At 42.0% G+C, this 24,399-nt stretch overlaps 1 protein-coding gene across 8 annotated transcripts in view; it reads right to left on the bottom strand.

Moving 5' to 3' along the window:
- The window catches only part of LOC121595846 (calcium/calmodulin-dependent 3',5'-cyclic nucleotide phosphodiesterase 1-like), a 269,467-nt gene that overhangs the window by 137,348 nt on the left and 107,720 nt on the right, over window positions 1–24,399 (bottom strand). Inside the window, exon 1 of one of the 8 annotated variants that reach the window (XM_041920128.1) lies at window positions 7,096–7,416. The exons of 6 other annotated variants lie outside the window; for them this stretch is intronic. The gene's annotated coding sequence lies outside the window, so the exon portion shown is untranslated. Of the gene's footprint in view, window positions 1–7,095; window positions 7,417–24,399 lie in introns of those variants that run through there. One more of the 8 variants, XM_041920129.1, reaches the window with a different exon arrangement.

Genomic DNA, 24,399 nt, shown 5'->3' with positions numbered 1-24,399 from the left:
TTTGAGGTTTATACTGAGCACCACTTTGAATCATTAACGCATTGCACGAAATAAAACTAAGTTTGAGATAGTTCATTGGATTATTCTGAACCTGATTTTCTAAATTTCATTACATAATGGATTTTTGACTAAAAAATTGTAAAGATATTACTATTTTTATATAAAATTCATAAAGGTAGACTTGTTGTGTTGATTTTCTTATGCATGGAACCCTGAAACGTTGTTGAACTCATCCTTACGGTTATTTTGTAACCAATTTAATTTCTATTCATTTACAAATAATAACATTGCTTCAAGCAGCAATTCATCTTAACAGTGTATGGTTTCCGTCCGCGCTCTGAATTAAAGATGAAGCACAAACACATCTCCTTTCCGCAAGCGTCAGCCGCGCATTGCACCACCGTAACGAAGTATTGACACACCGGCGCACCAGCGAAATGGTTCTAAGTGTGTGAATATTTCATCACGTAATCATGTACTTTTCCAGTGCCAAAAGTTTTCAAGGATCGAGGGCTCTTGTGCCGCCAAGAGTAGCGTGCAGCCCGACATAAAGTACGTTAGAAAATTGCCTACAGCAAAATGGTACTTTCTAAGTTCGGGCAAACGCAGCAAACAGAACAAAAAATCGCCTACCAGGGAGCATAAAAATAATCACTGTCCGCCTTTGTGGTGGACACTCATGCACACTCACACAACGCGACGCACAGGGGAGGTGGAAAGGAAACGTCTCACAAGTGTCCTGGCGCGCTGCGGACGTACTTTACTTAGGTGAAGTGGGCCTCGGTGAAACTTTAGTTCCGCGTCCCATGTGACATTGTTGCGGCATGAATGAACATAACAGGAGGGGGGAAAAAAAACCTGTACAAAACTCCGCAAGTGGACATAAAAGCTTTTTTTTGCAAAAGCAAACTTGCATTGAGGCGTTTAAAAAAATGTGACGCATATCGTTTTGCACCATTCTGATTAAATGTGATGTTTTAAATTATTATGTACTTTGAGTTTTGTCATGCTCCCGGGGGTACAATGTACGTGTGTGCGTGTGTGTATGAGTGGAAAAGTTAGTTTGCAAGGTTGTTTTTTATTTTGGTTTTTTCATGCATACTAAATTACCTCTACGGGGTGTTTATGCCGTTAGCGCAGTAGCTTCTACGTGCGTTTGTGATTACTTTACGTGATTAAACGTGCGGAACGAGATTAGATGTGAATTTTTAATGTAATGTAATAAAACTACGCTTCGTGATGAGTTCGGATTATGTTTTCAAATATTTATTATAATCATTTTATTATTTATTTTATTTTTCAAATTGATAGGAAGATAATTGTTTCCCCCAAAAAAATTGGCCTTCCCTTCCACTGACCTTAATTGAATCAGTTTACAAAGGAAATCGATTCAGTGATTGTTATAAACTACCCACGTACATTTACGCAAACACTCCCATGGGAAACTAGGAACAAGTAAAGCTTTATCGTACCGGGGGAAAAAAAAACAATGATCCCATGTTCACCTGAGCGAGCATGAGTTTTCGAATTTGTTGTCCCCAAAATATTATTGTTCCCGGATCGATTTGATTATCAGCGACATCGATCAAGGGCAAACGTAACATCGATATCCCCTTATCATTAATTTGGATTTTGGGAAAATTGAATATTGGAATGTACCGAAAACAGAGACAGAGAAAGCGAAACAGCACATGAATGAACCGTTGGTATCGTTAAATGAAAGTTAGTGCGCGAACCAACAGCTTTGCATGCAAACACGCAGCACACACGCAAGGGAAAAGCGTGGCAATAAGCGGCCGAGTTCATCACCGAACACGTGTCGGGGCATATTTTGATACTGATTTAGTACACTGTTCGCGGCTGTACATGCTGTCTCTTTTCAACCCGTTGCAGTTAGCCCTCTCGATCCGTTCGGTGAACCTCCATCAATACGGCTTGTCGCTAAGCCCATCGCTAACCCGATGGGGAAGATTTATTTTTTTGTCGACAGCGTTTACGGCACGTTTCGACTTACACACACACACACACACACACAGAGGATGTGTAATGTGTGTTCAGAAAACACCTTTCCTTTTGAAATTTGGCCAGCGTTTTTTCTTGCCCTTTCCCTTTCGCCAATGCTCGTCGCTTATCGCTAACGATCGAAATAAATCACATCATTAAGAGGTACGGAAAATGTCCGAAACATGATCCCGGTGGATTTGGCGACAATGGCTTGTTTGGGCTTGTTTTTGTTTTGGTAGCGTTTTTTTCCCGAAAATGTATACAGTTATGCAGCATTTGGCACACTAACAACCTGCTAAACAACATGATTCCGGCCGAACAAGGGATGGTGTCAAATAAAGGCGCCACTTTGTACCAAGACAAATTTGTGTGAAGGTGTAAGCATTGTGTCTTGTGAGAATATTGTTGGTTTGTGACCGTGAAATGAACCTCTTTGTCATAATAGTAGCTAAGTAAGTGATGCCTTCGCGGGAAAGTCACCTTGAATATGAATATGGTGAGTGTTTGTTTATTATAAGAATATCGAATCATTTTTAGACGTTTTCATGGTCATGAAGTCAAGTTGCAAAGAAACCATTCAAAAGAAAAATCTTTGATTATGATCTTTAATCTTGCTGGAAAATTAAAAATTCCACAAATCAAACACCGCACCGATTGCAAATCATTGCGCTCGTGGAACATCAAACAAAGCGATCATGAAATCATTTGACCGTAACGATCGCTTTTGTGCGAACCGGCGTTGAAGCCAGTTTTTAATGACGAAGAAAGTAAGCAAACGAGCAAAAACGAAATGCTGCTGGAGCAGGAAAAATGAAACCTCAAATAATCGATGGCAATTATTTTGCGCTTATCGAAACGGCTTCCACGTCAGTGAGGCTCTCCCAAAGCCTCCGTCACTATCGAGCGCTGGCAATAAGGTTGGATAGAGACGGAGGCGTGCCCACAGAGCGAGCAAAGGAAAAAGCAAACGGAAAGAAATCGAGTCGAATGATGCCAACGGCGAGCGGCTTGCGGATTGTAAATCGTGGCTTCGCAACAGCATAATCGTTCGACGATCAAAGGGCTGGCTGTTAACTTCAAGACGAAAGCTTATTGGCTTCACTGGTGTAAAGGTGCTAGAACCGAGGGTTGAGAAACGGATTCGGTTTAAAGTGCTGCTATCGTTTTAATTTAATGTGCTGTTTTTTTCTCTTTCTTTTCATGTCTCCTTTCTCTCCCTATTTCTTACTCTTTTCCTCGACGACAATGAGATCCACAGTGGATCAAAAGTTTGCAATCGAGTTTAGAAGTGGTAAAGTTTCGCTACTTTAACCAGTCCTATCGTGGTATCGTGGCGAAAGCGCACGGATCTCGGGTTGAATGAGCTTGGCTACGGAGGAAGCGAAACTTTCTTGCGCTGTCGAACTTAATTGACTTGCTGAAGGTTTTCGGGTGCTACTTTGGACCAAAAACCTTGCACGTTTGATGTGGTGCTGTAGTGAGAGCTTTATGTTGGTGGAATATTTAAAGATAATTAGCTAGCTAACCCTAGCCTTTAAGCTTATCTTCAAGAGCCCAGGGATATTTTAATTAAAAACAATTAACAAGATTATATTGTCCTTAAGTTTCGTTTTTTAATCGGTTAAAAATCATTATAAACCACTATTATTTCTATAAAACTTGAATGAATTTTATAAAAAGGGTTCACCCTTTTTTCGCAGGAAAAAAAACTTCCTCTAATTGCTGTCTGTGTCAGATAAATAATGCATCGTTTCTGCTATCTTTCTTCCACGAGTGTATCATTCATTATTTTTTATGGGCCAATTTGAGTCAAAATTTTTCAAAAAACCCATCTTTATGACATCATTTGCTTCGTGTGGTTCACGAAACATTTTATCTTGCTCTGCTCTGAATACACCCCCTTTCTCGGCTGCCAAACGGTTGTTGTATGTGTTTGTTCGTCTCCGTTTTTTTCGAGTGTGCTAACACAAGGGACACACACCCGTTAATATGTTTGCCTACATTGAAGGGTATGGATGATTTGCGTGCGTTTTTTTGTTTGTTTATTGCCAGCCAACCCTCTCGAGCAGACAGTTTGGTTTGGCAAACGATCTCTGCTCGCTGTTGCTGCACTTACTTTAAAACGCACTTTTGTGTGTCATTTTATCTTGGTCGTAAAAATGGCCTGCGGGTATGAAATATGGTGAAGCTGAACCGTTGACAGATATTACGCAGCATTGTTGAATGCTGGTTTTCTTGGGCTGGTATGTTGAGGGTGTTACAGAGGATGAAGAAAAAAATATGAAGAGTAAATCTTTGTGTCCATAAAACCATACGGATGACACTCTTTAAGGTCTAAAGCCTTGAATATTTGCAACTTCGAGGTAATATATTTTAAAGATAATTGCATGGTATAAAGCAAATGTCTCCAAACTTGTTCAGTTGTCAAGAATTGCTTCATAAATATAGTTGTTGCGTGGTTCGTTGATGTTACCCTTAGCTAATGCAAGAACGTTTAAATCTCTGTCTAATATTAAAATTATAACTTATTGTATTATTATTGCATCTCTCTCTATCTCTCTAGGCCAGCTCACGCCCGGTCCATAACCACAATGAAACTGTACAGCTTTCAATTAATGAAGCTTTATATTCGACTTAAAATGAAGAAAGGAAAAAAAATAATTATCGCTATCGAAAGCCACATCTAGGCCGTGGTTTGTATACTCCAGGAATAAAGTTTCATATGTACCCTAAAATGAATAATTTATTAACAGAAAATATAAAAAAAAACATCATTTCCAGATTTTTGAATTTTGACTCAACATGATCAGTAAACATTATGAATAGCTACCTTGTTGGGTAGCCTGCTCATACAATCATTAGAATCAGCACAGCAACTACGAGAGCATTGCCAAGTTAGCTGTCTAGCGTGAAATGAGCATGGCTGGTGGCAACAGTAGGTTTGAACAAATAATTAAGCAGGTTTAAGATGAGCTGGTCAAAAATGACTTTATTTACGGCATAATGTATTTTCATATGACCCTCAACAGCAACCCTAAGACAATGTACCGAAGGGTGATTTCATTTACCCATCAGTTTAATGCCCCTGAACTCCACAGACCCTTCAAAACGTTGCTTTAAGCTCATGCGAGTGAGGCTCATGTTTTACTACCCCGTCACGATTCTGATCACATTACGGGCAGACTGGCACGGGACGTATTTTCTTACACGTACACTTCCTTCCCGAGCCCCCAAAGCATCTTCTTCTGCCACGAAGAATGTCAATTTCCATCGCTCTGTTTGTCAGCCGCTCATTTAAAGTTGCTGTCTGTCAGCCACCGGGCGCCTCCATTATCAGTGTGCGGCGACTTTTACAGCCGACGATCGACCCCATTGCGCCCGTGAATGACGCTATATTTTATTTGATTGAAAAATGCCATTCATTCTTGTTACGTCAAGGTGATGCAGATGGTGATGATGATGATGCTGACGATGGTGGTTGGCGGCGAAGTGTGCGTTCCGTGTGCGAAAGGTAGCGAGCAAATCAAAATGGACGGCCCCACCGACGGTCCCAAGCCAACGTGTGCCCTGTGTGACACAAGGAATTCCTTCCGGTTGAAGTGTGGCATTACGCCGAACGGTTGTGTGTGAGTGGGAAGGGAAGACAGCGAGGGAAGACAGAAAACAAGCTCGAGAATAGTACAAGCCCTCGCACACTCGCACACATTCACACATTAAAGCTAGATCATAGGCAATAATCTGTGAAATTGAATCTTTATAAATACACTTCCTAGTATTTTGTCACGGTGATTGATTTTTCACTCTCATTTTCCCTGCTCGGCTCGGATCATGTTACCCAGGGCACGGCCACGTAGGGGGGCCCGGTGCTAGGAGGAGCGTGTCAGCATCGAGCCATCATGGCTGTGTCTCGTTTTCAATTACACTCGTCTCGCATGGCGATAGATATAGCAAATTTTCCTGCCGATTGGTCACCTCGCCGCAGGGTCCCGACCATCAGTCCCGGGAAGCTTCAATGGACGGGAAATAAATTGACATTCCTCGGGCATCGGAGCATCATTTAATGATGCTGAGATGGACGTTTCATGGCACACAGGGCGATGCACAGTACCGTGCGAGATTATGATGAAGCGAAACTGATGAGTCAGTTCTTAGATTTAATATTATGAGAATCGTACGCAGTACAGATAGATTAAGCGTATTGTTTGCAAAAAATAATGTTACAGTCAGGCATAAGCCACTTCAAATCGCAATGGGCTGCAACCTCACAAATCACCTGACATTTGCAAACTCTACAAATTAAGTACACCACCATTACCAACCACAAAATGCAATTGGTACTCGATTCTTGGTTAGAGGCAGCAAACAGTACTCAGCGCGCCAATCGCCCGCCGGACTTAGCCATAAGCGATAATTTGATTTTGATTACGTTGCATTGCTATCGAATGATTTGAGCTGTTCACACTGCCAACATCATTACCAGCAGTACCACCATCACCACCACCAATCGACCACCAAATGACACGCACCCACACACGCACGGAGAGATTACGGTGAAACCGCATCCGCCACGAACAAGTTCATTTCGTACAATTACAGACAATTGCAGGTAAATTATGGTGGCGATTGTAATCATTTCGTAGGAAAAACCACATCAACCTTGTGAAGAGAGTGAGGGATAGAGTGATCATGTTTGTTAGTTACCAAATTTTGGCGCCAAAAAAGATATTGAACATGTTCGGCATTGTTTGCGTGTAAATATATGATAAATTACGTAAAATTAAATAAAATTAATGAAATCTAAATGGAACCATTTTACGCTAAAAACCGTTAATCAATTTAAACTTTTAAATAGTGTTTTTTCGAATAAGGAAAATTAAAATGTTTTAAAATTTAATTGTTTTTATCGAACAAACATATTATATTGTAATACCAAGCACCTATTAAAGCCCTTTTCATATTTCTTTTTTTGTGTCAGAAAATATACATTGAAAGCAATTCAAACTTTAAGCAACAAAGCAATTAAAAAATAAAGAAATGATAGGAATCAAGTGGTGCAAAAACTTCATTTTAAAATCATATACACGAATCAACCTTCAACTGCACCGTATTTTGTGTAATCACAATATTCACGCCGGGGTTACAGCACTATCATTGACGTTTAAATAATAAAGCACTTATCAACACACACACATACATTTTCATTTTTCACATGTTTCAAAGCTTTTTCAAAATTTCAATAGCACAAATCACAAATTTTAAAACTGCGCCGTCATTCACAGCTCGTAACCCACATCTTGCTCAAATCACATTATGGGTCATTTGTACTCTCACCGCAAAACTCTGGCACATCATACACACACAGACACACGCACGCGACACACGAACGGCTACTAGTCGCGTCCGCTACGTCCGTTATCCCGATCGGTACTGAATCCGTTTGCAGCAAAAGCTCGCCCGACCCGATAGGGGTTTTTGTGTGGGCCCATCCCACACAAATCATTCGCGCGGCTCCGGCATCTCTCGATCCCAATACACGGATACGTAAATCAGTGCCTCGGGGTAGTGCGCGCGAATTGTACCGCCGCTTCCGAAACTGCTACCAGTGGCAACCAAAACAAAAGCGGCTGCGTGCGTCGCGTACCTATCACCACCACAGGGACAACGGCAGAAGAAGCAATTTCAATGCCAGCAACGGTGCTCACGACGACAGCTGCACGAGAGGTTTTGCTTTTTACTTGGATGCCTTATTGCTATATTACTGTTGTTAGCACGTTAGCGTGGTATTTGCACGACTACACGCAACACAGCTACGACTCGCTGTACAAACACGTGGGCTCCATGTGAAAGGGTACCGCGGAGCGATGAGACGTGACACGTGGATTTTTATACATGTGAGAGAAAAAAAACCTCCTACCAGCTGGTGGACTAATGGTGACGCAAACACAATGACAATCGTTACAGGCAACGTAAATGCGATAGCTAGCTTGGCTAGCGCTAGTAACGAGAGGGTATGTTTGTGTATTGGTGCGCTGCTAATGGCAACCGAACCGACCACCTGACGCTTGGAAGCCGAGAATAGCCGATGAGATGAGCGTGTGAGAGAGCGCGAGTTTCGCAAACAGTCTCTCGGGAAAAGCTTTCAGCGGTGAAGTTGGTTGTGTTTATGGTAGCTGGAAAAGCTTCAGGGGATTGTGGAACTGTTCTGTGAAATTAAACTTTCTTATAAATATTCAAAAAAAAATGCTGTAAATATGGAAACTGTTTCTTAAAAGCAATAGAACTTTGAACATTCAGGTATAAATTTTATATTTACTATTTCGTTTCACATTTTCAAATTAAAAAGAATGTTCAATTTCCAAATTCGCCAAATTCCAAATGTTCCAAATTCGCACAAATGGCACACAAAAAGTTTACTCGTATGTGTTTGTTTCCTGCAGTCTTGTGGTTGTTCAAAGTACGACAATCACCATAATGCTTTATGTCTTTGTTCGCTAAACCTTTTGCATAGGTAAACAGGGCCCACATCCCTTCTCGCCCTCCCGCCTGGCACTGTAGGGACCTACAGGCAGGCCATATCCTTTGCCAGTGGTTCGCAACGATACCACGGCAACCCATCGCGGTTGCCCAGGAGATGATTGCATCAAGGTACTACACCAACCGGAGATTGGTGGTGGTCCATTTGCTTTTGATAATGTTTGGTGCGACCTATTTTTAGTGCCTTTGGATGGTGCCTGTCCGTTCCAACGGCAAGCCAAACCGGTCGAGTGGGTGGACAAGGTCAACGGCCGTAAAATAAATCCACTGGTTAGCTGACAGGCGGGAAAACTCGTCCCGAGCAAATTCAATGCAATGTGTAACCCAATAAAGGCAGACACTTGGGAGCCGTAATGGATTTGAGAGTTTGGTTAGCGTTTTGTGGAAGCAAAGCGTGCGCTTCCATCTGTCCAACGACGGGGATGTGTTTCGCTTTCACTGGAACTAGTTATGCAGCTGTGTCACACTGTCGTGTGAGATACGAACAACATTGCGAGTGTGTGTGTGTATGGAGATGTGGTTAAGGGCAAAAAATAGCTTTGTTAATGATCAACCCTCCGGTGTAGACTACATTGGTTGCGCGAGCTATCGTTTGTGGCAGGTTATTTACTGCGAAAGATTGATGGTAAATGCGTACACCTTGTAATGCTGTCTCAAGGGTGAATTTGTACCACACTTGAATAGGTAGCGGCGTCATGTACCGTTTGCTAATTAACAGGATGCAAATGTGTGCAGTATGTCATCGAACAGTGGTATTTCTCACTAGTTGCGGTTGTGTTTTTGTTGGCCAGGTTACGTATGTATGTATGTGTGGCCAGTTATGTATGTAACGAATACTTCGTTCTTGGAATTTCGAATTGCATACTATTTTTGTGTTTAGGGTAAAGATTTAAATTTGAATTTAGTATAAAAAGCTAAGCATTTGTCGAGAAAAGACTTTTTTCTTCTTAGATAGATGTCTTTCTTTCTTTCTTTCTTTCTTTTGGCACAACCGTTGTCGGTAAGGGCCTGCCTTGTACCCACTCTATTGAAGTGAGCTTTGGCTTTCAGTGACTTGTTGTTACCATAGCAGGATAGTCAGTCCTACGTATGGGGGCACGGTATATTCGGGGCTTGAACCCATGACGGGCATGTTGTGAGGTCGTTCGAGTTGACGACTGTACCACCAGACCGGCCCTCTTAGATATATGTTCTCTACAAAAAGTGTATATGAGAGGGCTTTATACTTACAGTGGTTTACATTTTCGAATAGGTTTGCCAGTATGGAATGTATAACTCACCTGAAAAGATATAAGTTTAAGTTTTAGGATAGATTTTTAGGATCTTTTTTTAACATACATTTAACATAAATAGGCTAATGTAAAAGAGATCGTTTCATTTCACGGTCATCCCCCAAAGGTATCCCTAACAGATCGTGTTGTTTATACAATCATTGACCTTGAACACAGTTTAAAAGTATCGAACCCCCGACGGGCTAGGCACATTCTAATCGAAAGGCATTGAGCTAATTGAAATAGGAACCGAACCCTTTACGGTTCGCTTCACTGAGTTGTGCTCACTTTTTCTCAGGAAAGGACAAACATCTACAGCATGAAAGAAAATATATAAAAGAAACTGTTTCTACACTTTCCAGTTGAGCAGCTTTTCTTTGAATGATTGAATTTTGGGCTTTTTGGTATACTTTACCGGTAGTGATTGATTATTAAAAGGGGCTTTTCACACCTTTTAGGTTTACATTAAGAACCTGCGAAGGCAACCTTATTTTGAGCTTGTACAAAACATATTTTCATTACAAAATTTGTTGATTAAATTACGGACCATGAAAGCTTCTATTCTCTTTCTTATTTGGTAACAATTTATGGAGTTAATTCATAACACAATCTTTGACTAACTCATTTCTGTTAAATACTCTCTCATTTTTTAGAGGTTTCGCTTTAGTAAGACCATCCGTGTATGTTTGACACGCAATCACTTATATAAACCATCAATACAAATGAAAAAAAAACATCTTTTTTTTTTAATGTAACTAAGTTTCTTCCGATAAAAACAACATCGCATCAACTTTTAGTTTCGCTAGAAAGTGCTTGTTTTTGTAACACGCCACAGCACAAAGTGCTGCGCTGTTTACCGCCACAGAAGCGAAGAAAGAAAAAAAACTCCTCACAAATTGCTGTAACGAGCAGCACTTTCGTAACACGAGAATCTAATGATCTTTGAGGTGGCGCGATATTTTTAGCAGACATAAAGTAACCATATCATCCCCGGGTGATGTTTATCATGCAGTACAGTGTAGGAGGTGTGGGCGCGGGCACGTATGCTGGTGCTGCGAAACACGAACATCATACTTGTGAAGCGCTCACACACTCGTTGTTCTAAAAAAAACGTGTACCTTGTGTTGTTTCAGCACACACACACACATATACATTCGCATCGCATACAGCCAGCAATGGAAGTTCGTTAATCCATGAAATGAAGTTGCTGCCTTATTATGATGTCGACAACGAGGAGGACGATGATGACGATGCTGCTGATGGGGAAGCATCGATCGGAAAGCAGTTTTGCAGTGAAACATTGGAAACAGACAGCGTTCGAAACGATGGAATGATTCGCTAACGATGAGTTTACAAAACTCACGTTGCTTGCAGCGCTCGGTCGCAGGGAGGCTATCGGGTGGGTAATTGGAATGAGATGGTTATCAGTACAAATTAATTGAACTGAATGGAGCCATTTCTACTAGTAACAGTTACATCATCTTCCGGTTGTAGAAAAACGAACAGTAAAAAACGCACACAAATACTTTCCAATCGGTTCGATCAACGGCAAACGAATCCTTCGAACGAATGGAGAAGAGTGTATAGTGTTGCCATCTAGTGAGCAGTAGCGAAAGCTTGAAATCTTCCAACATGATTTCATTCGCATAATAGATGGAATACGAAAAAGGAAGTTATTTTTAATTTTACTATTAAAAAACAAATTGCTTATTAGATGAAGTCAATAAATATGTTCTTATATTTCCCCTACAAATGGAAGATTTTAAAAGTATTCAAACAACACAACAACCTCAACACTGCTAAGCAAACATTATCGTCCTCTCGAGCATGTACCATTTATGTCCATGTCTCTGCAGCGTGGCTCAGTAACATTAAATGCGTTTTTCTTGGAGTTTCGCTTTCTTGGAGTAAAAAGCTAAAAAAAAAACACCGCCGTGGTCTGCTGAACGGTAAACAACGATGAATAATATATGCTTCATATCGTCGTAAAAAAACCTCGGGACCGGGTTGTGGCTGTTGCTGAAGCACAGTTTTGAAAAATCTCCTACGTGCTGGTGAAGTGGAGCAGCTCTTTCATGTTTGCCCATGTTGGAGTCCTTGGAGCGTGCGGTGGAAAATTTCAATTTGTTGCTTTGGACGTCTCATCCGATTAGTTTCTCTTTCTTTCGCTCGGCTTCTTTTATAGCATCTTGCGGTGCCGGTGTATTTGACTGAATGAATGATCGTTTTGCGGCATGGCGATAACACGAGCGTAATTGGACGAGTTAGTGTGGCGCTGCAGCAATATGGAAATGCAGAAAAATGCATGCAAAGTGAAGAAACACACTTTTGCCTACGAGGCAGGACTTTCATCGAGGCAACATTTGAACTGTGAACCGTAATGGGTTTGTAATTAATCAATGTATTTTCTCCTTAATAAACCTTAATTGATTCGGCTGTGTTTGATTTCGCCTTGACACATACGTGTGGTCTCACCTACACTCAGGTTAACGTAAACATGATTATATTTAAATAAAGACGAACCACCCGACATTTAAGGACGGTGTTGTCTGAAAGCAGGACCACAGAGCAACTAGGACCAAATATTCCCCGACCCGGGTTGCAAGTCCACCGTCTGGCATCTGTTGCGTTCGGTGAAAATTTCCAAACTGAGAAGCTAGTCCCCATTAGCCTGTGGCGTGTTTGCTTTGGCAAGCCGTAACGAACAAATTTGAAAGTATATTTACCACGTCTCGCTTTCTTTCGCCACACTAGAAGAACGTAGGTCGTCCCACCCTCCTGACCTGGCTGGATTGGCCTGGCTCCTAGGTTCCCCCATGCCATAAGCAGTTCTTTTTCTCGGTGTATCCTACCCAAATGGGTACATATCATACGTAACGGCGCATCCTTTTCACTCCCACCACGAGGGCGTATCGTATGCGTGTAGGGAAGGCGAGGTACGTGTGGTAGGCGTGTAGATGTGTTGCCCCGTGGGGGCTAGGCGATATACTTGAAAACACACTCCAACAAAATGTCTGCCCTTGAGGGCTCAGCAAAAGGCGGTAGCATACGAGCAGAAACTCTGCTTCGCACTGCCAGAAGCACTGTGAAGCACGATCATGTCCCACTCTTGAGCACGATGTCTTACGAGCTGTGTTGCAGGCGAGCGGGTGGTAGCACGGGAAGGAAACTGTAGGGAAAGGTATTGCTTCTTTAATTAAAACTTTCGCCACAACTGTAAAACTGACTGGGGGATAAGCGAGGGAAAGGTAAAGGTATCCCTTTAACCAGGGAGGATAGGGTTGGAAAGGCGCTATGCTTGAGCAGATACGGCAGGTACGTGTGGGGAGAGGTTAACTAGGCCCCCACAGTCTAGGGGTGGGGTTATACAGCCAATCAAGTTCACGAGCGTCGGGGCCGCACTTACATGCAAACAGGGTGCACGGTAAAACTGGCATTGGATGGGAATGGGCTTTAGCTTTTGGTATGTGTGTAGCTTTTGGACTGGAATTCAAAGAAAACATCAAAGTGGTTGACTTTTGTGAATCTTTCCGACCACTTTTGCTGAAGGAGGTTATGCACAGAGCTGACCGTTCGTTTGCAGCATAGCTTAAGGAAGAGAGTAGTGAAATAAAGTCTTACACTTGTGTAGTGTTCATGGTAAACGATTGGCAGTTTATATCTGTATGCATTGGGATATTTGGTTAGCTGTAGATATGTATTTATACCCTAGAATAGGGGTATGTAAAGTACGGGTCTTTCGCGGCCATCGGTAGTCTCAAATGGGGCCTGCGATGATTTTGTGAAGAAAGTGATAGTTTATTATTTAAGGAAGTCTATTATTTTAACAATTTACATCAAAAGTTTCATTTTTACTTTTGAAAAATAAAGCTGCAACAATTGAAAAATTTAGAAATTTTACATATTGACTAAGTATTTTCCTATCACAACAAGCTTTTAAAGTTCCCGTTAGCTAAAAGAAGAGTCGAAACGGTCCTCACCATCATTAATTGCTGAGCGATGCCGCTCGCGAACTGAAAAATTTGGAGACCTCTGCCCTAAAACATGGCATTAACAAAACGAGAGAGTAAGAACATTGCTTCAAGTATTTTACTGTCGATGCCCACATAGGTCGATACCCACATTATACTTGACATGAGCGATTTGGTTTAATATATAAAGAACTCAACATAAAGCTTTTGAAAATTCTTAAGACTTGGATGTAAAATATTGTTGATTGGCATAATATAATATTAAAACCTTTTCATAAAAAGCAATTGCAGCATTAATTATAATTTAAATGTTTACCTTTTCACATATGTTGACGTTTAATTGCTGAGAATTTTTGTAAAAATTTTCGTGAGGATACATTAACTACTTTTATTCTTGTATATTTCGTGAAAAATTCAACCATTGTTCTATTGTTTTTTTATGTTCAGAACATCGTTGAAGAAAATTAGTTGAGATCGGCTAAATCTTGTGTTTTTGACCAAGCGACTAGGAAAGTGGTAAAATGATTGCTCCAATAGATTCCAATCAGAAGTTCAGCTGCAATAACTGGGGAATTTCGAATTGGAATGGCTTGGTTCTTGGTTTCTATTTGTTTAAGATTATCCATACTGTCAAACTATGAGCCCACTGGGCACAAGAAGCAAACGACGTCAGTCAAGAGAATTAAACTGTCGTATCTAACCGTGTTGACTTCCAATCGATTGGTGAGGCCAGTAGCTTCGCATGCATTATTTGTGCTGGACCACACCATTATCATGATAATTAGCCACGAACCATGACCCTTTCCCTTGCCAGAGATACGTGACCAGCGGCCAACTGACAGTGTCGGGACAGGACGACCATAATTATGATCTGTTCCGATGCGATGGCAAACGGAGAAACAAGGTTACTGCTTGGTAAACCAATATTTACGACCCACTGCCATTAGACTGTAAGTAGATGGTGCGGCGTCTCCTTCACTGACATAAGGCATGGAAAATGGTCCTTCAAACCACAGGACCACACGCCGCTCAGAAGATCCAAGCTGAGTGACAATAAAATTACACTTTAGCTCACTGTAGTCCCTCCTATCGTCCTGTGTGTTCTGTTTATCATCTCCGAGCAGTATTAGGCGGTTAGATTTCATTGGTTCTTGGCGGCGTGCGCTACCCGGTCAAGTACTACCGCTTCATTCAATGTGGTTGATTGTGTCCATCTGGTGGCCCGTTGATTGCCCGGTTGTGAATGGTTTTAGCCCGAACGGGCTTCCGTTTTTATTGCTCATAAATGCTCAAAAAGCATAGCTCAACCCATTTATTTTTGGAGCTTTTACCATCGGTTTCGGCGGAGTTGTGTTCGTTTATCGTTCCTCATTTTTTTCTCCTGGAGGTCGGTCGGTGAAAAAAGGGACAATTTGCGTTGGTGGTAGCTTTGGACTGTTTTTTCCGTTTCTTGCCAGAGGGCCGTTAAAGGATTGTCCTAGCTGGATTGGTTTGGCTCACATTGCCCATCCATAAATCATCACCACCAGAGCAGTACCATCGTCCGTCAGGGCATGATTGTCATGCGATGAGTGCATGTAAAGATGGGAAGTAGTCGGCCGTTCGGGCTACGGGATGGGAAAACTTCTGCATGGTGCCAACGGGAGTACAGCAGGGTTGGTTTGTTTTTTTCTTCTTCCTCTTACTTTGGCTCACTTCGTGACAGATAATTATGACAAATTACTGGGGGACTATCGTTTATGCTGCACCTCGAGGGCGTCGGGTTGCGCGGGACACTTCCAGCGGGCGGTTTTGGGTCTCCGCTTGGACAGTCACTTTCGAAAGGATCATTTTTGGGGCTTGTTTGTAGAAGGGATTTTTTTGTATTGTTATTTTTAGCTCTCTTCCTGCTGGCTCTTTTCGCTTCGTATGGGACGACAGCACGGGCTTAAGTTTGTCGTCGATCGAAATACGAAGCAAAGCATGTGTATTATAGACATTTAGCCTGCTGCTTTTAAGTACAGCAGTATACACTGACACACTCACACTTTCTCTTCTTTGGTTGTGAATAGAAAACGGGTCGAAAAAGGGATGTCCTTCGGTTGTATACGCGTTGGAAAGCCATTCGATGGCTTCAGAAACTTTAAACCAAGATACCCGTAGCTTCGAGCGTAAATTTAAACCACCATCATCAATCTAACAAAGCGGGAGGATGTCTATTTATCGATCGTTATCAAGTGATAAGTGACCTAAAAACGAAACCAAAACTCCGTTGGCTTCAGATGAGGTTAAAAATATACTATAGCTCGATAGTTATTTGTGTTTTTTAAAGGTATTTTTAAATTTTTCATCATATTCTAAATTGTTTCAATTTCAAAACCTTCAGTTATATTTTTAAGATGAATGTGAATGTTTGAAGTACTAATACTTTATTTTAATATTCTTAAGTAATGTGGGCCATGTAAGAGCCTGGACACATGTTTGAAGTATTTCAAAACTTGGGTGTTCTTCCTTTATGGTAGGAACTAAAATACATCAACCACAAACAACACACACGGCTCTCTTGTTTATAACGAACGATGCAATGTTAGATTTGTAGTTTAACGATGATTAAACGCCGAAATCGATCCCCCTCAATAGCTACGTACAGGTTTATCGTTAGTTTTATGGGTGGTTTCCACCGCAAGCTAGATTATTTGCATGAGCTGAAGCTTGATAGTTCCATACCACTGCCAGATACTGAAACCGAATACAAAACACCAACTACCCCCTCCTTCGGCCTCCTCCACTCTCATTCACACCCACCCACTGGAAAGCGGAGCGAACTGAACTAGACACTTGAAATATGAAGATTTCATTGCGCGTGATTTACCGCTTCGGTGGCAGTTTTATGGCGGAATGATTTTCATTGCTTTCATTTCCCCGCCCCGCTTCCAACCCGCTCGTCCAACCCGAACCCGCCTGAGCTCATGAAAATGAACGACTACTTACTGTTGATATTTTTCATCACACTATCGCTTGCTTGACGGATCTCAGAACGAGAATGGTTTTACAAGCGGGCCGCCCGCCCAGAACGGAGCAACAGCAGCAAGATGATGGTGCGCATCATCGTATTGCTTGATTTATGGCACTTTTTTGTGGCGGTTTGCACTGTACGCGGTTGATGTTGTCGATGGTAACGGGGTGCGGTTCCGATTATTACAGTGTTGTACAGCACTCGGCTGCTACTTTGTGTAATATGTATTGATATATCAGTTTCAGTGTTGGGTGGGATATCGGGGGCAATACTTGTTGCAAAGACGATACGCTTGATGAGCATCTCAAATGGATTGAATTTGACAGCTGGGATAGGGTAATCAGGGCTTAAAGTGGGTGTAGTGAAAGTACAGCAAAGTCAGAACGTATTGGAAAGTTCTCCCGAATGTGTTTATTACTTTGTTGGAACATGTTGAACAAACTGGTCAGATAATTAAGACTACATGTTGAAGGTAATTCCATCATGTAAGGTAGAAAACGATTGATTGACTGCTTTAGAGTAGATTTTTACATGATAAAGTCTTACATTTCCCGTAAGAAACGTTACATGTTATCAATAGTACTATAATTCTTTCAGAAATGTTACCAATTTCCCTAGAGTTTCGAATCTAACGAAAACTTTGAAGATAAATTTAATTACAACGATCCTTTTTGATAAATTAAACAACCCAAAACTCATTTACATTATGACAATCCCGAAGAGTAAACAACTTTGACAGATAATCTGCCATCAAAGACTCGAAGACTTCACGTTGAATAGAAGCATAAGCGTTTTGAACTAAAGGCCTTCCTCTTGTTCTCTTGCTTACAAATTCACTATCATAACCTTATGCCGTGTGTTACCATTTTCCTTTTGCTTAATTTAATTTCCACTGCATAATCGTGCCCATAAATAGTGTATTCATCGCCCAACACAACCAGTCATCATTGCAAATCATAGCATGGATTACAGGCTGAACTACAGCAACCAAGCGCACCAGGCGTACCATTTGCAGCATTTGCGCGTGCAAATTGCTACGCCGCATCCACGAATCGAATTCGCAATCAAATCCAACGAAATCATTCACTGCAGCGTGTTCGGTGCAAGTAAATGTAGCCAACGTTCCAACCATACCGTTTGCCGGGCCGTTTCGTGACATTCTAGCTGTGACCTACAAATTTGCTAAGTACACGCCAGCTTCGGTGTGCGGGCAGGGACGGTGTTGTGGTGGCCGGTAGTGGTAAACCTTGCGCTCTGTCACTGTGTTCGGTTCGATGCGAACCGACGCTTATCGATTATTCAGTGACGATTGTGGAGACAAGCGGTGGCATGTCTTGTCGCACCGACGGTGGTGGCGCCTTGTGCCTTTCGTCTGGTGACACGATGCGACCGTTGGAACATGCTACCGTGGAGCCGGGCCGAAATGCTAAAATCGCAAAGAGAATAGCGAATGCACAACGGCACACAACTTATGCTGATGCATACAGGTGGTACACAAACCTTTCCTTCTCGGTCCCGGTCCCCCCATGTATTCCTCCTCACTAAAAGGTAGTGCAGGACGTGTCGGTAAATTGTCTAGCGCGTTCCATTTGCTTTGCAGCGTTGTAAAATGGAATGCCTGGAAAGCGTTATGCACCAACGATACTGCTGGCGTGAGCTGACAGGCAGCGGGATGGCATCGCATATCGAACCGTCGACACTGACACTGCTGCGGACAGACTCGGGTGCCGTTTGTTAGCTGTTGTAGGTCGGTCGTATTGTTCTTCTTGCTGTTGTCGGCAGCAAAAGCGGCTTGTTGGACATTGTTTTTTTTTTTCAGAGTTCTATGGTGTGCATGTGTGTAGTACTGCCGCTGCTTCCATTGCACCATTCCGAGCCTGGCGACTCGATTTACTTGTCTTTTGTTTTGTCTAACGATCGCTGCTAGGATGGGTTGCAGAACAAAAAAGAATGCACGGTTTTGTGCTGCGAGAGTGTATGAAAACAGCCTCCATCGTTGCACGCATCGGTTGTATTGCGCACGTCTTTTGCACGGCTCACAGTTGATCCCACACTCACCGAGCGGTTGATTGTTTCTAAAGAAACCAATCAAACCAGAACAATCCCTACGCTGATGATGATGATGATGATGGGGATGAGAATGATCAGGACGAGGGTGAAATTGTTTAAACAGGGATGCTGCAGAAGCTTCGAAAAGGGGGATTAAAAGCGAGAAAAAAACGATTTACTCCGATGTACTTTTGTGAGCGTGATGGGTTGAACATACCATTTACGGCGGTAAGAGTTCTTTATGGGTAAGAGTACATAAAGAGGCGCATGGAAGGATTCTTTGAAAAAAGGAGCTCAAATCTAACAGACATGTAGCATTGAGCAAGCCATTTGGTAGCAATTAATTGGAAGAAATTGAGCTAAGCATTCATACCAGCACATTTGGATGGATTTTCTCTTACATGTTAGGTCCTAACGAGTGAAAGTTTGTTAAGACACAGCATCGTGCTGTCATTTTCGATCGTATTTAACGAAACACGAACATTATTCGTTCAGTCTCAAGCGTTCGGCTCGATTGAGTAGTTTATAAATATTATTCGAATTCATTGAATTGAATGTCGCGAATAGAACTCTCTTCCTTATTTGATACACAACGAATGACAGCTGGTAAATATAAATGGTTAGAACAAGTTACACCGAGACGCGGAAAATAAATTACCCTAAATAGTAAGATTGAACGGAGTTAGCAGAACTTTTAACCCTTCAAAAACCATTTTTGATATTTTGGTTTATTTGTAACATTTAATAAATCATTTTAGAAAATTTAAGCAACTTAATTGCAAATTCAGCCATAAAAAATTCTCCTTTAAGGTTATTTTAGACCTTGCGTGAAAGTGACCGTGAAATTTTGTTTTTTTTTCTATATGTAATTAAATATTCATCAGAATATGGCTTATCGTACGCAAATATTCCAATGAATATTTAATCAAATATATAAAAAAACACTGAATGTTACGTTCAGTTTCACTGCAACAGTTACCGCGGCTTTAAGCGAAAACATTCATCTTTAACGAGCAAAACATGTTAGTAAAATGATGACGACATTAGAGAAACAATTCATCTTAGTGAGACTGCGGCTTAACGAGATTTATCTCTTTCCCATTTGTGTAACAAAAGCGTATGAGTTATTTGCTTGTCACTGTCGTAAGACTCACGATTCATCACCAAGCGTTGGAATCCCGAAACATTACCATACCGCAAGCAATGAATCCAGTGAATGAATAGAATCATTATGTACAAAGCAATATGTCGTACGTCTTTCAACGGAAACATAATTAGACCCTTCCCTTTCCACCATTTGCTCAATGGGAACAATCCGCACCATCTTCCGTTCGTCCGTGTCCAACTGTAACCTCAAGCCAAATCACAAAACTCTCATTCATCATACCAATCACACAAACGCCTCGGTAGGTCTCTCGGCAATAACATCGTATCCGTCTCATTCGTTGTCATTTTCAACGGCAGTTTCCGACACGCAAGGCAGCATTCCGGCAAAAGTTTTACGTGCTTGCCCACAGTGCCGAACGAAGCTTGTGAACGAAAACTATCACCCTTGGAACAAGTGCCAAAAGCAGCGTACCTTTGCGGACTACATACGCCACATCATTTGCAAATTGAGATCTCGCGTAGCAGATCAACAGCCGTTAGACACGGTGCTTGAGCTCGCACATAATTCTTAGCCACAGTTTCGCACGCTTTGCTGGGTGATTAGTGGGAAGGTGAGTGGGGAGGAAAAAACTTTCACATGATCTTTGGTTGAATACTGCAGCAACATTACCAGGTCCCTTCTTTTGTCTGCAAACAGGATCTTCTTTGTAGTAAACATGTTACCGTTCCACTCATTGACTTCTTATAGCATTTTCCGGTCGGTCCTATCTCGGAGGGAAAGGAAACGATTTCTCCTTGTTATGTTGATCCTCGTGCGTGTGTGTGCGTGTGTGTGTTTTTCTTATCCCCCACTTTTGACCATTTTCTTCGGGCTCATTCCTGGAGTTGGATTTGCCCCCCCAACGTTGCTTATCGCCACGGAATGATGGGGTGTCTTCTATCATGCGTCCTGATACCCAGCCAAGCCCACGAACCGCAGCAAGACTTCCGTGCACAGTTTCACGACGGGGTCGGCTGGGTTGGTTTTCATTTCCACTTCCAATTTATTTCATCGCCAACGAACCATGAAAGCGAACGCGACCACGTTACATAACATATTGGATGTCGTTTTTTCTTCCTCGCCCCGTTTTCCGGTCTCCCGTTTCTTCGATATTCACCCTCCTCCCACCCGCTTCCTCCCATCCGCATCGGCAGTGAGTGATTGAGCGCGATTGGTCGTAGTGGATACGCTGTGTGACACTCTGTGCGAGCAGTTACAGGACAGGAAGACGTCACGTTGGGCGCTACTGTTACGCACCAGAGCGCACGTTTTACGTGCTGACAGGAGGAGCCTACTGCACACACACACACACACTCAAAAAAAGGGGGAAACCCCGTCCAACGATCGGTGAGTCGATGCTTTCTGTCAGTCGGTAAGCTTGCTTACACGGAGACTGATGTTCGTACGCCGGAAGAAATTCATTGAACACTTGGGCCGGCTCACTTGTCGACAGCGTTGTTCAACAAGGCATCGCCGCCAGGGACGGACAATGCGATCTTGCCTTCTCGCTCTTTTCGTCCCATGCTCGCTTGCTTGGCAGCTCGATAAAAAGTGTGTTCTCTATTTACCCGTTGCTCCGTTTCCCGTGCTTAAAAAACACTCCTCGCCCTTGACGGTGGGGCTTTTTTGTTTTTCACTCTGGCGTAACATTCTTCCGGAAGGCTGTCGGCGGCGGTATTTGTTTGCCTCTCGCCAGTTGTCTAGTGTGCTGGGAGTGCTTTGGAGGCACGTCTACAAAAAATAACGCACCATACATGGACCTGTTGCTTACGAATGGCCCTGTTCTAGCACTTGGAAGGGAAGTTTAGGGAAGAAGCAAGGTGATGGCATTAGAAAGGTTCTTTTTCTTTCTCACAAGTACTGGTGAACGTGCAAGTTTATTTGAGTTGGGTCAGCCACATCGAGGGCTCGATTAGCTGTAGGTAAGAGCAAAACACGACCGTTTGTTGAACAGCTTACTGCTAAAATGCTGCAGGGAAACACGAAAAGTCCATATAGCATCTATTTGATCCACTATTTTGAGCTATGGCAATGTTTGAGACTAGAGATGGTGATTGTTTCAGCCATCTTTATGTTGGCACTATAAATTGAAATAAATACATGGTTTTATGTGGCATTCCTTTATGGTTCTGAGAATGTGGAAGTTAATCACCATTTCTAAAAAATCCTTTCACTTTCATCTCAAAGACACTGTTTGTCAACCGTCAATAAGGTTCGGGAAATCTGCTTTGTTGGTATTGGATAATCATTTTCCTCGTGGCAAGTGCTCAAATCCTCCCATTATTTTTTTTACGAAGTAGATGAAAATGTGGCTCTTTAAAGAGAATTTGAGCTTTTGTGTCATCAAAGACAGTAGACATTAACATTTTCTCGTAAGTTCATATGAAAACCTGTTAAGAATATTAAATACTTAACATCAAAAGATTGTTTTACTTCTGAGAATGATTTCGAATTCGCACATGGTTTTTATGATAATTCTGCAAACGTTCTACTCTTTCTCTAGTAGGATGTGTATCATCAAATCAAACATGTATTTAGGAATATCTTCAGGAAATTGTTAATTTTAATCGTAGCTTCATCATAACACGCCTCAAATAAAGCGCAAATAAAAAAAGCAAACCATAACATTATTCCCTCCTCCCGAACAACGCAAATAACGCTGAAACAATGAACGCTTTCAACCGTAGCGTAAAACATTCAAACCGTTTATCATTCGCGCTGCATCTTCCGGTGCAGCAAATCGGCTGGATAAATATTTATCGCGCAATCTGTAAACATGCGATGGATTTTATATTCACTGCACCACGCCACGCTTTCGCTTACCGCTCAAAGAGAGGCTGCGTTGGGTGGATTTCCCACACAGAAAAACCAAACCACAAACTGCTCAACCAGTGCCGGTACACAATCGTTCAGGGATATAAAGTATGAAGTTTGTAAAGTAGTACGGGCAGTACGGGTTGTAAGTTGTGCCGTTGCACGCAGGTCGTAGCGAAGCAGATTGGGAGCAAATTACTTCACACTTCAGTTTACCATCAACGCTCCAATTAAGTGGAAATTTATTTCCATCGTCGTGTCCGGTACAGGAAGTACATGCGCGAGAGTGGTTCTTTTGTTCGTTTGGGGTTTTATGTATGATAAATGAGGTAAAAAACTGATAATGTGTGATAATGAACATATAAAGATATATAGCCGATTTTTTCCTCATTTTTTAAGAATCAAACATTACAGTAACCTTGTTTGTATGTAACATAGAATACATTGAAAATTAACAAAGCTTTCTTATTTTGTGCCCTTTCAGCGGGTCTATCAGAATGGTGTAATGATTGGGTATACATTTTTCATGACCAGACTTAATCTCACCCCTAACAATTCCTCGACATGCCACTGTGTAACACTGTGTAAAAATTGCTCATGAATAAATTACTATCCAAGTTCGAGGGGGAGCCATATTCTTAACCCTTGGCAGGTATCCAATCAACTATTGCCTGAGACTTTTTCCCATATTTTACTTGTTATTTTTGTTCCACTACTTTTCCCCAAAAATACTCTCTCGAGGCTCCCTCCCAAAAAGGATATTGATTTCACCCAACCCGAACATTAATTCACTGGCACCGTGACATGTTTAGCCAAATTAAGACCCTTCTCAAGATTTGGTTACCATTATTCTGGCAGGCTGTGACAGCCCAGCTCCATCACAGGTGTATACGTGGGTGTGTGTGTGTGTGTGTTGTACCACTATTACTTCCCATACTGCTTCAAACTGTCATTTATCATGGGCTGGGTTAGGGGAGCAAAACTTTCCACTTTTTCCTGTGTCCACTTGTTTTGGAATGTGTGCGACAGCGTGTAAAGCGGAGTATGAAAGTTATGGCAGAAGAGAGGGAGGCAAAAAAGCATAACTCTACATCGACGAAAACATGTTACCCTTTAGGGAAGGGTCCAACTCCCCCCATCCAAAAAAAAAGTGGGATTTGTTCAATTTCGTTTGTAACACGAACGGTCGAAATTATTCATACATGCTTTGTTGCGTTCGGGTGTTGGTAGCAGCCGCAGTTACGCAGTTGTTTAGTTGTGTGTGTGCGTGTGGCCCCAATGTCATGTTCGTGACGGTGTACCACTATTGCCGATGAATTCATGATGAACGACTCAATTTTCACCCCGGTAGCGTTGATTGGAAGATTTAATTGCCAAAGTGTGTCTGAGCTGCTGCGTGCGAGTATTACTCGCATTAAAGCTGATACCCATACACGAAGCAGATGTGTAACTTTCACCTCACCAGGAATGTAATCGAAATGAAAGCCAACCCTGTAAGCTGATAGTATTTGAACGGCTTCGCAGGAATTTAATGAATGGTCTGTAATTATGTTTTTACCCAAAAAAAAAAAAGCGCTTACGCTTCATAACGAGCACAACAGCACACTTTGGCGT

The sequence above is a fragment of the Anopheles merus genome, chromosome 3R (genome assembly GCF_017562075.2).
Source record: "Anopheles merus strain MAF chromosome 3R, AmerM5.1, whole genome shotgun sequence".
Classification (NCBI taxonomy): Eukaryota; Metazoa; Arthropoda; class Insecta; order Diptera; family Culicidae; genus Anopheles; species Anopheles merus.
The sequence above is the reverse complement of the archived record's forward strand: the minus strand, read 5'-3'. Positions and strand labels throughout refer to the sequence as shown.